Source organism: Salvelinus fontinalis, chromosome 25 (assembly GCF_029448725.1).
Source record: "Salvelinus fontinalis isolate EN_2023a chromosome 25, ASM2944872v1, whole genome shotgun sequence".
NCBI lineage: Eukaryota > Metazoa > Chordata > Actinopteri > Salmoniformes > Salmonidae > Salvelinus > Salvelinus fontinalis.
In genome coordinates, this window is record NC_074689.1 from 11,883,307 (window position 1) to 11,895,530 (window position 12,224).

At 41.4% G+C, this 12,224-nt stretch overlaps 1 protein-coding gene across 6 annotated transcripts in view; it reads left to right on the forward strand.

The window, feature by feature from the left end:
* The first annotated feature begins 5,577 nt into the window (after positions 1-5,577).
* The window catches only part of LOC129822843 (MAGUK p55 subfamily member 7-like), a 249,857-nt gene continuing 243,210 nt past the window's right edge, over positions 5,578-12,224 (forward strand). For 5 of the 6 annotated variants that reach the window (XM_055881291.1, XM_055881294.1, XM_055881295.1 and 2 more), the window contains exon 1: positions 5,579-5,791. The gene's annotated coding sequence lies outside the window, so the exon portion shown is untranslated. Of the gene's footprint in view, positions 5,792-12,224 lie in introns of all 6 variants that reach the window. The other variant, XM_055881296.1, reaches the window with a different exon arrangement.

Genomic DNA, 12,224 nt, shown 5'->3' on the forward strand with positions numbered 1-12,224 from the left:
TAACATCGGCAAAAAAAAATATTAGCTATTATTAGCAAAATATTACTTTGTCACTTTTGGTCACAAATACACTCTTTCAAAGGAGTTGATAGTAATTCGAGTATCTACTTAAAACAGATTCTCCCTTTTTCGATTGTGGATATCTTGTGACACTTGGTAGATATTTGTGGAAGTGAATTGACAAATATTGTGATCTATTGTACAGTATGTTGTGTACTGTACTTCTAAGGATGATGAGGACTGTATGGTTAAAAGAGATGGGGCAAAAGGAGTGGCTAATAAGTCTGGCTGCACATCTGACTGGCTGACTTACTGCAAATTGAGAAATTGTGTGACTAAACTCAACAAAAAGAAGAAGAAACTGTATTATGAAATCAAGATCAATGATATAAAGAATGATGAAAAAATAACGTTGGATAAATGATGGGCAGAAAGACAAATTAAACTCCATCTTTCATCGAATCAGATGGCTTATTCATCACAAAACTATTTAATGTTGGCAATTATTTTAATGACTACTTCATTGGCAAAGTGGGCAAACTTAGGCATGCAATGCCAACAACAAACAGTGAGCCATCGTACTCACGTACTGACAGCTCTTAGCAAACTGCTCTTAGCAAAATGGTGTTTGACCAAATACAATGCTATTTTGTTGTAAATAAATGAACAACACAGACTTTCAGCATGCTTATAGAGAAGGGCACTCAACATGTACTGTACTAACACAAATTACTGATGATTGGTTGAAAGAAATTGATAATAAAGAGATTTGAGAGCTGTAATGTTAGATTTAGTGAAACCATTGATATTATTGACCATAACCTTTTGTTGAGAAAACAGTTTGGCTTTTCAACTTCTGCCATATCGTGTATTCAGAGCTACTGTATCTACCATAACTCAGAGGGTTTTCTTTAATGGAAGCTTCTCTAATGTCAAACATGTAAAGTGTGGTGTACTGCAGGGCAGCTCTCTAGGCTCTCTACTCTTCTATTTTTACCAATGACCTGCCACTGGCATTAAACAAAGCATGTCTGTCCATGTATGCTGATGATTCAACTACATACGCATCAGCAGCCACAGCGAATGACGTCACTGAAAGCCTTAACAAAGAGTTGCAATCTGTTTTGGAATGGGTGACCTGTAATCAACTGGTCCTGAACATCTCTAAAACTAAGAGCATTGTATTTCGTCCAAATCATTCCTTTAGTTCTAGACCTCAGTTGAATCTGGTAATGAATGGTGTGGCTGTTGAACCAATTGAGGAGGCTAAATTATTTGGTGTTACCTTAGATTGTACACTTCCATGGTCAAAACATATAGATTCAATGGTTGTAACGATGGGAAGAGGTCTGTCCGTAATAAAGAGATGCTCTGCTTTTTTTACACCACACTCCACAAACCAAGTCCTGAAGGCTCAAATGTGATCTTATCTTGATTATTGTGCAGTCATATGGTCAAGTGCTGCAAAGAAAGACCTAGTTAAGCTGCAACTGGCCCAGAACAGAGCGGCACATCTTGCTCTTTATTGTAATCAGAGGGCTAATATTAAGAATATGCATGCCGGTCTTTCTTGGCTAAGAGTTAAGGAAAGACTGGCTGCGTCACTTCTTGTTTTTATAAGAAACATTAGTGTGTTGTAAATTCCAAATGTTTTGCATAGTCAACTTACACACAGCACTGACACACACACTTACCCCACCAGACATGCTACCAGGGGTCTTTTCACAGTCCCCAGGTCCAGAACAAGGTCATTTACATATTGTTAGCATGGTCAGAATGAAGAGAGAGCATGGACAAAAAAAGCTATGTGCATCAGCACTTTGGTGCACAATGCATTTCGACTATGGGTCAGGAGGGCACAGTATGGAGCTCTCTTTGTTGATTAATTTCTAGAACAAGCTGATTGTAGACTCATGCAATGCTTAATGCTTTGTTGGTTAAGACAATCAGCATACATTTAACAGGAGTGAAAACATTTCTACACAATGTTGTATCATTACACTTAATGATTGAAAAGGTTAATAGAAGAAGAAATTACATACAAATAAATAGGCTAGTTTGTGTTTGTAGAGGGAGTCTGTGGGGGACCAAGTAGTTTATTGAAATCACCCTACAATTTAGTTTGGGAAAAAAATAACAAAGCAGGTTTTCTTTGGTACTGTTTCTGGTCAGTTGTGGACTCGGTCAGCAGCAAATAAGTCTGTAAAAGCACTGTAGCACTTTAGGAAGTGATTGAGCCATCCAGTGAAAGTAAAGAGTTAGAAGCCATTAGTGTACTTGTGTCAATGTGTTTTACTGTAAAACCTGTTTCATAAAAGCAAATCTAAATTTCAAGCCTTTAATTAATAAAGGTAGCTTGTTTTTTATATTCCCCTTTGACTGTTTAAATGGGGGCTTTCCCATTCATGTACTCTAATGCTAGCACTTGAAGGCTACAATTGGCCTAGACCTTTGATTTGAATAATCAAATATCACATAGTGCTCCTCTCCTTCCAAATTAATACAGGATAGTAGGCTAGCAGGGATATTGAAAACGACTTCTGTATTTTATCTTTATTTGACCATTGAAAATTAGGAGTATTTAGGCCTAGGCCTACTTGTAAGTGCCCGAACTGACTAACAATCCACGTGGTCTGTATAAAAAAAAACACCAGGGGGCACCAGAGATCAACTTTTCTTATGGTACATCTGAAAATAACACTTGTTGCCTATGATTGGTGCTTCTCTGCACTGAGATTGAGCCACACCCTACGCTGGCATGTCATAAACACCCCAATAGTATTTTATTGCAGCCAGGGATTTAAAGATGCAGCATATACATCCCATACATGTATGTATAAGCACTGCATAAATAGCTTGAAGTAGTAAGGCCAGCCAATCCTGAAAGGCTAAATTCTTCAGGGGGCAGGTATGTGCAAGTCTCACTTATAACCTTTAGCTTGGGCATGTTAAAACAAACCAATAACAGAGATATAGAACAGGAAGAAGCCTAAATCAAGCAAAGCAAAACGACTCATTCCTCTCATATTTCCTAACAAATCTACAGAACATTTCAGAGAGCAAAAAGCCTGATATCATTCCTCTTGTACATGATGCCTGGTTAGTAGTAGTGGAAAAAGTTACCAATTGTCACACTTGAGTAAAAGTAAAGATATCTTAATAAAAAATGACTCAAGTAAAAGTGAAAGTCACCCAGTAAAATACTACTTGAGTACAAGTTTAAAAAGATTTGGTTTTAAATATATGTAAGTATCAAAAGTAAATATAATTGATCAAATATACTTAAGTATCAAAAGTGAAAGTAAAGGTATAAATCATTTCAAAGTGCTTATATTAAGCAAACCAGAAGGTACAATTCAATTTTAAAATTGTTATTTCAGGATAGCCAGGAGAACACACTCCAACACGCAGACATAATTTACAAATTAAGAATTTGTGTTTAGTGAGTCTGCCAGAACAGAGGTAGTAGGGATGACCAGGGATGCTCTCTTGATAAGTGTGTGAATTTGACAATTTTCCTGTCCAGCTAAGCATTCAAAAAGTACTTTTGGAATAGTGCTCAGGAATAATGTATGGAGTAAAAAGTACATTATTTTCTTTAGGAATGTAGTGAAGTAAAATGAAAAGTTGTCAAAAATATAGATAGTAAAGTACAGATACCCCCAAAAACTACTTAAGTGGTACTCTAAAGTACTTTACACCACTGCTGGCTAGTAGTGCCAATCGACTGTCTACAAATAGTGGGCAGTACTAAGCTTGAGCTTGAATTAGCATGCCCACAATTTGCCTTAATTTTTAGTCAGCTGTTCCCAAACTAGGGGTCACAACACCATGTGGGGTCACCTGATATAAAAAAATGGGGTAGTGGGAGAATTTAGAAAATCCAGAAGAAAAAAATATTACACACACATATATATATATATATATATATATATATTGTAACGACATATATACATATATAAATCTAGTTTTTTCTTCTGGATTTTCTATATATATACCAAAATATATATAGATATATTATATCGTCTTTGTATCTCAAATCTAAAAGATCAAATTCAACCAGAGTTCTCTTAGATCATGGGAAAAGGTCGCACTTGACCGTTGCACTTGAATCATTCCCACAGTGAATGGCTAGGTCCGCAATGAAACCACACACTACTGCAGACTGATATTACCGGCCGCATTTGATATGGGAAAAACAAGCGGAAACTCGTCCTGAACGACTCAAACTCCCCAGTTTAACCTCTCCAAATGGACTTTAGCTGTGAGGGTCGAGATGCATAGACTTTGTTTGCTATAGACTACATGTCGGGGATGCTATTCACGAGGACATATTGTTCTGTCCCACGATTCCCGAGCATGAAACGGCATATGGGATGTTCAGTGTGCTGCTAGGCTATATTGATGAAAAACATATTCTATATGGGATCGAATAGTGGCCTTTTCCACAGATGGGGCTCCATCTATCACCAGGCGGAGAGCAGCCCAAAGGGGCTCAAATTGATTAAATATCCTGCCGTCTCCATCTGAGCACTAATGCCGCGTTCAACCCCCTGGGAACACGGAACGGGGAAATCGCCGACTTCCGAGCGTTCAAGAAAACTGATAAACTCGGAAAGAAACGAGCTCCGACTGGAAAACAATTGTTGTGAACGGTCATCCAACTCGGAATTCAACTCGAGAAATCGGGCCTCATTCTAGAGCTCAGACTTTCCAACCTAAAGATCACTGACGTCATGATTTGACCTTGTATTTTTCCGAGTATCCAGATGTCTTGAAAGCACCATAAAAGTCATGGTAGGCTACCCTTCGCTAGCTCATACTGTATCTATGTGAAGCTGGATTCAGTGCTCTCGTCTGCATTAAAACCATATATCGATCCAGGTTGGATGTGAAAGCAGAGATGGGGTGCGTACTGTAGACCACGCCCGCTGAGTTTGAGACTCTCGGACAAAGACTTGCATCAAGCACATTAGTGGTGGCGAGATAAGAGACACAATGTCAGACAATTTGCAATTGACTGTTGACACATTAAAAGTATGTGATGGTGAGTTGAGAAGACAGTCAGCAATACTGTTAGAATGTTTTTCAATTGACTGACATAAAAAAAGTAAACGTTGGCTATTAATTAGGCTTCATAATTGTTTTGACATGGGTGGGTTCACGATAATTTTCAGATTTCAAAATGGGGTTGTGGGCCCAAAAAGTTTGAGAACCCCTGTTTTAAGCATCATCATAATACTGTTAAACAAACTCTGCTTACACACAGCACAGATTAGAATAAGTAAGTACATTTTTATGATAAAAACTATAATATTTGATTTAGGAGTATTAGATAATCTAAATGTATACTTTATAATTTACTTATAAAGCCTTTATAAATAATTTGAAGTATACCTCAATGTTAACATGGCGAATATCCAAATGAGATACAGTATTATTGACTTAGTCTGAATACTGTACTTTTTCTCTTATTCGAACAATGTAGCAAGAGAAGCAGGCATTGGCGGGTGATTGATAACTTGAGAGAACCAATAAAAATGTGCAGATGAACAACTGGCAACGCCCAAAACGGGAATACGAATGAGGATGGCACTGGGCGTTTCTTTGTGGAAGGCTCGCGTCCCAGACAGAGAAAGAACAAGGATGAGATATTGAAACAGGCAGAAAGTCTCCGTCTAGAATTTAAAGATCAAGTAAGGCTGGCTGCAAAGGAGTTTCTATCCCGAAGTGATCTTGTGAAGTGCCAACCTCTGTGTGAGCAAATTTGCACCAACGCAACGAAGCTTGAGTGAGTAATATTGTATTTGACGATTCCATGTTGCGTGGGAAAGAAACTTGCAAGCTGCTCTCATAGCAAAGTTAACATTAGTTAAGAAATTAGCTACGTTGTGTTTTACATGCGCTCACATCTCTTAACTAGATGTATATCTGAAATATGTGAGAATTTTGCTGTACTTTCCGAAAGGAAAAGTTAGCCATCGCTAGCTAGCAAGCGCGGTTGCGAAGGAATACGGAGCCCTTTTTTGAGCTCGAGCCAAGTGTTTTGAAACGGAGCTTGTCACTGACAGCGCGAGGCAAGTAGTCAGTATTTTCAAGCTAACCTCTACTTATTTTGGGGCATTTTCCGTGTCTGGAATAAGGACTTAAACAAAAGAAACAATACATGTTATGGTAGCTAGATGCTTATCTTTATTTATATAGTAAACTAGCGAGCTAGTTCCTTCAACAATATAGCTCGGCTCGCTCCAAACCAAGCAAGTTCAAGTCGGAGCAAGTCGCGATGTTGATAGTAAAATGACTCGAATCGTTAGAATTCTAGTTACAGATTGCATTTGCTCTGTTCGTTGTATTATTGATAGATGATGACAAAAGTATTTAGTGGGTTATGTCTCTGGTATATTAGGCAAATATGGCAATGTAGATCATGTCACCTGCATCCGTTCTGGGTGACAGCAGGTGTTCGAAATGTAAACACCACCAGTATTTGCACATGTATTTAGGTCAGGCAAATAAAAGTATGTCAGTGTCTGTTTGTACAGTATTGGGTTCATGGATAACACTTTACATTAAGTTGTAAAGTGTAATAATAGTGTTTTTATATAATTTTAGTCAGGGGACAGACGGCGTGATTGGGTGGGGGTCTGGGCTCGGGGTCATGAGCAAACCCAAACGGAAGCTGCGGGGATTTTTTATATCTTCTGTGACGATTTCTGCTGACAATCTGCGGGTAATTTTTTTTGGCCTCTAGTGTAGTAACATTATTTAATAACATTGGGAACATGGTTTTATGTAAATAAATGCTTAATTCTGTCTATTAAATGACAATGAACCCATGGTTATCCTTCTACTGAAGCTCAGTCAAAAATAAACTCAACCTTTATATTATCCTTTTATCGTAAGTGTTTCCTTATGGAAAAATATATATGATAGATAAATAAATAGAGCATCATCAACAAAGTGCAAAGGCATATAAATACAAATACATTGAATCCATCTATAATTACATAAATACCAAATCGATTAGATTAACAATTCTGTCCCTTCGTTCCATTAATGAACTATTATCAAATTGCTTCAAACCAAATCACAGAAAGAGTTGTAGATTTGGTGGGTGTGTATGTGACTGACATGCTTTTTAGTGCTCAATGCTATTATACTTTGCAATTAACAACATTTAAAAAATATGTGTCACTGCAATGTGAGCTAAGGCTGGCATCCTGTCCTGCCTAGCTGCCCACCAGTCCACTGCACTCAGTTCCATAGAGTCTGCCTTGTTGATGCCCATGTATCTGTGCCACTCCTCTGCAGACACCTGGCTCAGAGCAGGGATGGCATGGACATAGTCCTTAATGTCCTTGGTCCTACCACCTGGGCTGGATCTAGAACAGTTAGTGATGTGAACAGGGACAGGTTTCTCCAGCATAGTCTGCAGCTTGATTGAGCATGCTGCCATGGCAGACTGGAACAACTCAGTGCAGGAGAGCCTGTCTTCCTCTGGAAGCTGCCCCATTAGCTCAGTAGTATGAGGGCACCAGTCCTCAGCCCAAGCTGTTCTGCCATACTCAAACTGCATTTGCAGGTCCTCCAGCTTGCTGGCGATGTTGTGGGCTGTTGGCACAGAGGTCTCCTCCAGCTTTGTCAGGTTAGCCACTATCTCCATGCTATGCTCCACAATGAGCACTGTCTGGGCTTTCAGCTGGGCCTTGTGTTCCCTCAGCAGCTCAAAGGTCCTGGACACACTTGGCCGTTTCTAATAAGGTTGTGTTGAAGTCAGGCACTCCAAGCATTCTTCATGTAGCTAGCTGAGTCGCTTACAAACGCCTACACATTGCTAAAGTCAACCCCACTGTTGTTGACACAGGAGATGACAGCTTGGGACACAGTGGTATAGTTGATTTTATCCAAGAAAGACAATTCTGCTACAACCGGTCACTCACCCACTGAATGGAGGGCGAGTGCACATCTTCCAAATGCATCGGTCGTCTCATCAATATAAATGTCCTTTCCCTGTACAGCGTCTTTGATGTCCTGTTCATATTGTGAATAGAGCTCTGGAAGGTACTCTGTACGCAGATGGGATGGCGCTGGGGTAGGCCCTCCCTGGTTGCAGTGTTTCTTCAGAAATGTGGAGAACTTGCATTCCCCCCTCCTAACTTCTCACTTGTTTTGATAGCTCCACCACGTCACTTTGGTGTCAAGAAGAGATATTAGCTAACTAGAACAAACCTACTAGCTAGTTAATATATATGTAGCTAGCTAAAGTGTCAGAATGTTTACCTGGTCCACTAGCCCTCCTATTTTTCTGTCGGAATGACCTCAGGTGCTCCACCGCAGACGTCATATGTAGTCGATTAAATGCTGATAGACTGCAGAATAGTACTCCTCCATCCTCGTACAGTTCAGCTGGAAACTCCCTGGCCTTGGCTGTTAAACTGGTCGCCAAGTGTTTACTCCTCAGCTCCTCTGCTGTAAATCTGTGCATTTTATGTTAGCTGTCTGAGGAGAGAAGTATCTGTCATTCATTCACACACCTGTCTGCACCCTACACCTCTCACTCACACAGGGGAGGGGCTACGGTGGGGAGACTGGGCTACACCTCTCACTCACACAGGGGAGGGGCTACGGTGGGAGACTGGGCTACACCTCTCACTCACACAGGGGAGGGGCTACGGTGGGAGACTGGGCTATACCTCTCACTCACACAGGGGAGGGGCTACGGTGGGAGACTGGGCTACACCTCTCACTCACACAGGAGGGGCTACGGTGGGAGACTGGGCTACACCTCTCACTCACACAGGAGGGGCTACGGTGGGAGACTGGGCTACCCATTTGGCTATACTTTTCGGTGATTGAAATATATTAATGAAAACAGAGGAAAAACTTAAATTCAACAAGTCAGTTTGATTTAACTTTGCTATCACCTGTCATGTTATTTTTAGCTTTAGAATCCAACTAACCCTATTTGAAATTCTGCGGGTCTTGTCATGAGTAGTCTATCCTGCACATGTACATCGGATACAACCAATGATCAGGCCTAGCCTTCATAATGTGGTCTGCTTCAGGGGGTGAGGACTAGGCCAAAACAGGGGATGATGGCAGGGCTGTGGTCTGACTGGAGCTGCTCAGATCACCCTCCTCTTGTCTTCATCCCATGGCTAGAAAGCTAAAGCCTGGCCCGATTCCTGTGGATCCCAGTTAGTCTCCAATGTTCCTTTGGCGCCGCATGCCCTTCCTGTATAATTCAAAGGGGATCAGACGGTGACTGTAGAAGGGCTTCACCCTTGGCTCACCTGAACTTCTTGGCTTTAACGTTACCAACTGAAATGCACCCAGGTTGCTCTTATACCTGTGTGTAGTAACACTGTAATAACTACTGCAACAACAGTGTTACATAGCTTGTACTGTAATTGTATAGTAATGGAGTTGAGCAGCTTTTGTTATTGGAATTAGAAAACTAGCCTAAACTTTGTATACTGACAATGCAAGAAGTCTTCCCCCAGACAGTGAGAGAATTATTTCTTTAGAAGGATTCCTTCCAGGGGTCAGTCAGTTGAAGGATTTTACCTGGATGTTGCATCCTGGTCTTGTGTGTTGTGTTGATGTGTTCCTACCCTCCAGCAGCTGGAAACTAGCAGAGGGGGGAGGGGGAGGCCCGAGTGGGGTCAGCCCTGAGAGAGCTGCTCCAGATGGGGAGTGATGGAGGGGGCAGCGTGGGGCGGCCTGGTCCTATGAACCTGTGTCTGAGAGACCCCTGGCCCGACATAACTTACATTCCTCAGGTTTTGTTCCTCGTGCGACGGGAGTGGTGCGTCTCTCGGGAGGGGGAGCGATGTCTGGAAATGCTATTTGTGCTATGCTCAAATTACACTCAGTCAGCTCGTAGTCTCACGAGTCATCTGCTGTATGCACTAGGCCTACTTTGAAGAAGACAAAAACGCTTCCTGCTGAGCTATTGATTAAACTAAAGCCAGGTTATGAATTTCTGTGTTAGCCCAGCCTAAGTTAGAATTTGAAAGACTTTATACTGTAGGCTTGGTCTCTAGGAAATAAGGCATGCCTATCAGGAGCAAGCCTTAGGCGCAGGCCTAGTTATTTCTGCTAGGGCTGGGAATTGGCAGGAACCTCTCGACACGATATTATCACAATACTTAGGTGCCGATATGTATTGCGATTCATATATATATATAGCAATTCAAAACTGCGTTTTTATTGTGATTCGATGTTCCAAACATATTGCTCACTATATGTCTGTAGAGGGACAAAATTGACATGTTTTGATCAGTCATTGAGATAAAATTGCTGAAAACATGTTGGCTCACCATTTTAGAATGAAGAAAGAGAAATGTCAGAGTTTTGGTGCAGGTAGGCTACAGCTCACTACTGCTAGCAATTTTATTTTATTATTGATTTATTTTACAAATCGATAGTCACAGTATCGACATAAAATCGATACTACGGTATCGATGTTTCCACCATCACTATATTCTACACCTCGTTTCAAAAGGGTCGTGGTGGTAAAATGTTCAGGTATGTAGGCTACGTTCGGTAAGTGAATACTTGTACTGTATGCCGCAATGCAGGCCATCCACTTCCACATTCACATGTGGAAAAACAAGTAAATAGCTAAGGCTTGTGAGACGGTTTTACAAAGGTCCTGGCCTCCTAACTGCTTCTGTACTGCCTCATCAGCACCCTATTCTTCATTGGGCTCTGTTCAAAAGTAGTGCACTAATCAGAGATTAGGGTGGCATTTGGGACGCATACAACACACTCACTGCAGATGACAGGCAGCAGCTCCTCTGGCTTGTTCAGTAACCCAGGGACAGGGAAGGACATGCCAAATGACTGCTGAGTGATGACATATTTAGTTGAATGGATGCTTAAGTATTCTACTGCATCTATTTAGGGGTCAGATGTTGGTGTGTTTATTGTTTCTCGCTCCAGGAATGCATAGGGATGTGGAGGTACCTGTAGTGTACACAGCACACACTACATTGCATCCCAAGTGGCCCCCTATTCCCTTGATAGTGCACTACTTTTGACCAGAACCCTTAATGTTGTGCACTATATAGGTAATATGGTGCCATTTGGGAACTAGTGTCAGTGCTACAAGTCATTGGAGCCAGGCAGTCATCACAGCCACTGTTTAGAGGAAACAAGCTCTCGGGACATCCATCCGTCCATCCGACAATGGCCTGGAATTCTCTCTCTTGAATTAATTGCTGTCAATGTTAGCTTCGGTTGCCTTGTAAGGGTCTTAGGTCAGACAGCGCTTCTGTTTCCCCCTCTGGACCGGCGGTGTAGTGTCGGGTTACCCATCACCGTGGTGCGTTCTGAGCTGTGCTGGTATGAGTCCACCAGGCAGATGTCAGCCATCAGACACCAGCAACAGTCAGCGGTCACATTTGATTACCAGCCATAAAGCTTTTCCTCTATCCCCCCAGGCACGTTGTCACTACAATAGACTGGTGGTGGGGGCCTATGAGGAGAAAACGGAGACAGAGAAACACACCGGCAATCAAAGTAATGGGCGTGGGAACCAGGAGTGTTAGGCCACCCACAACCCTTGTGGGGGACAAGAGAAGGTTAGCCATCAAGATGTTTGTTGTGATATGGACATCGGACACTGAAGCTCAAATGTTTCCCATGAGCAAAATAATATATATATTGTGCTGTATGTTTATCAATCGTCTCAGAGTAGGAGTGCTGATTTAGGGTCAGGGGAACCTGATCTTAGGTCAGTAATCTACATCATCATCTCGAGGCTGCAGTTTGTTCACATCACATTATATTAATTCCATTCTCCTACAGCTGATCTCAGACCAGTGCTTATCCTCTTTCAGCTAGGGGGCAGAATTTTTATGTTAGGAAAAATAACGTTCCCAAGGTAAACAGACTATTTCTCAGGTCCAGATGCTAGAATATGCATATAATTGACAGATTAGGATAGAAAACACTCTAAAGTTTCCAAAACTGTGAAAATATATTGTCTGAGTATAACAGAACAGATTTTGCAGGCGAAAACCTGAGGAAATCCAACCCGGAAGTGCCTTTTATTTGGAAAAATCCCTGTTCCATTGCCTGCCCCTCCTTCATTTAAATGGGTATCAACCAGATTCCTTTTCCAATGGCTTCCTCAGGCTGTGACCAGGCTTTAGACATAGTTGCAAGCTTTTATTTTGAAAAATGAGCGAGATTTATCAAAACGCATCAGGTGTCCT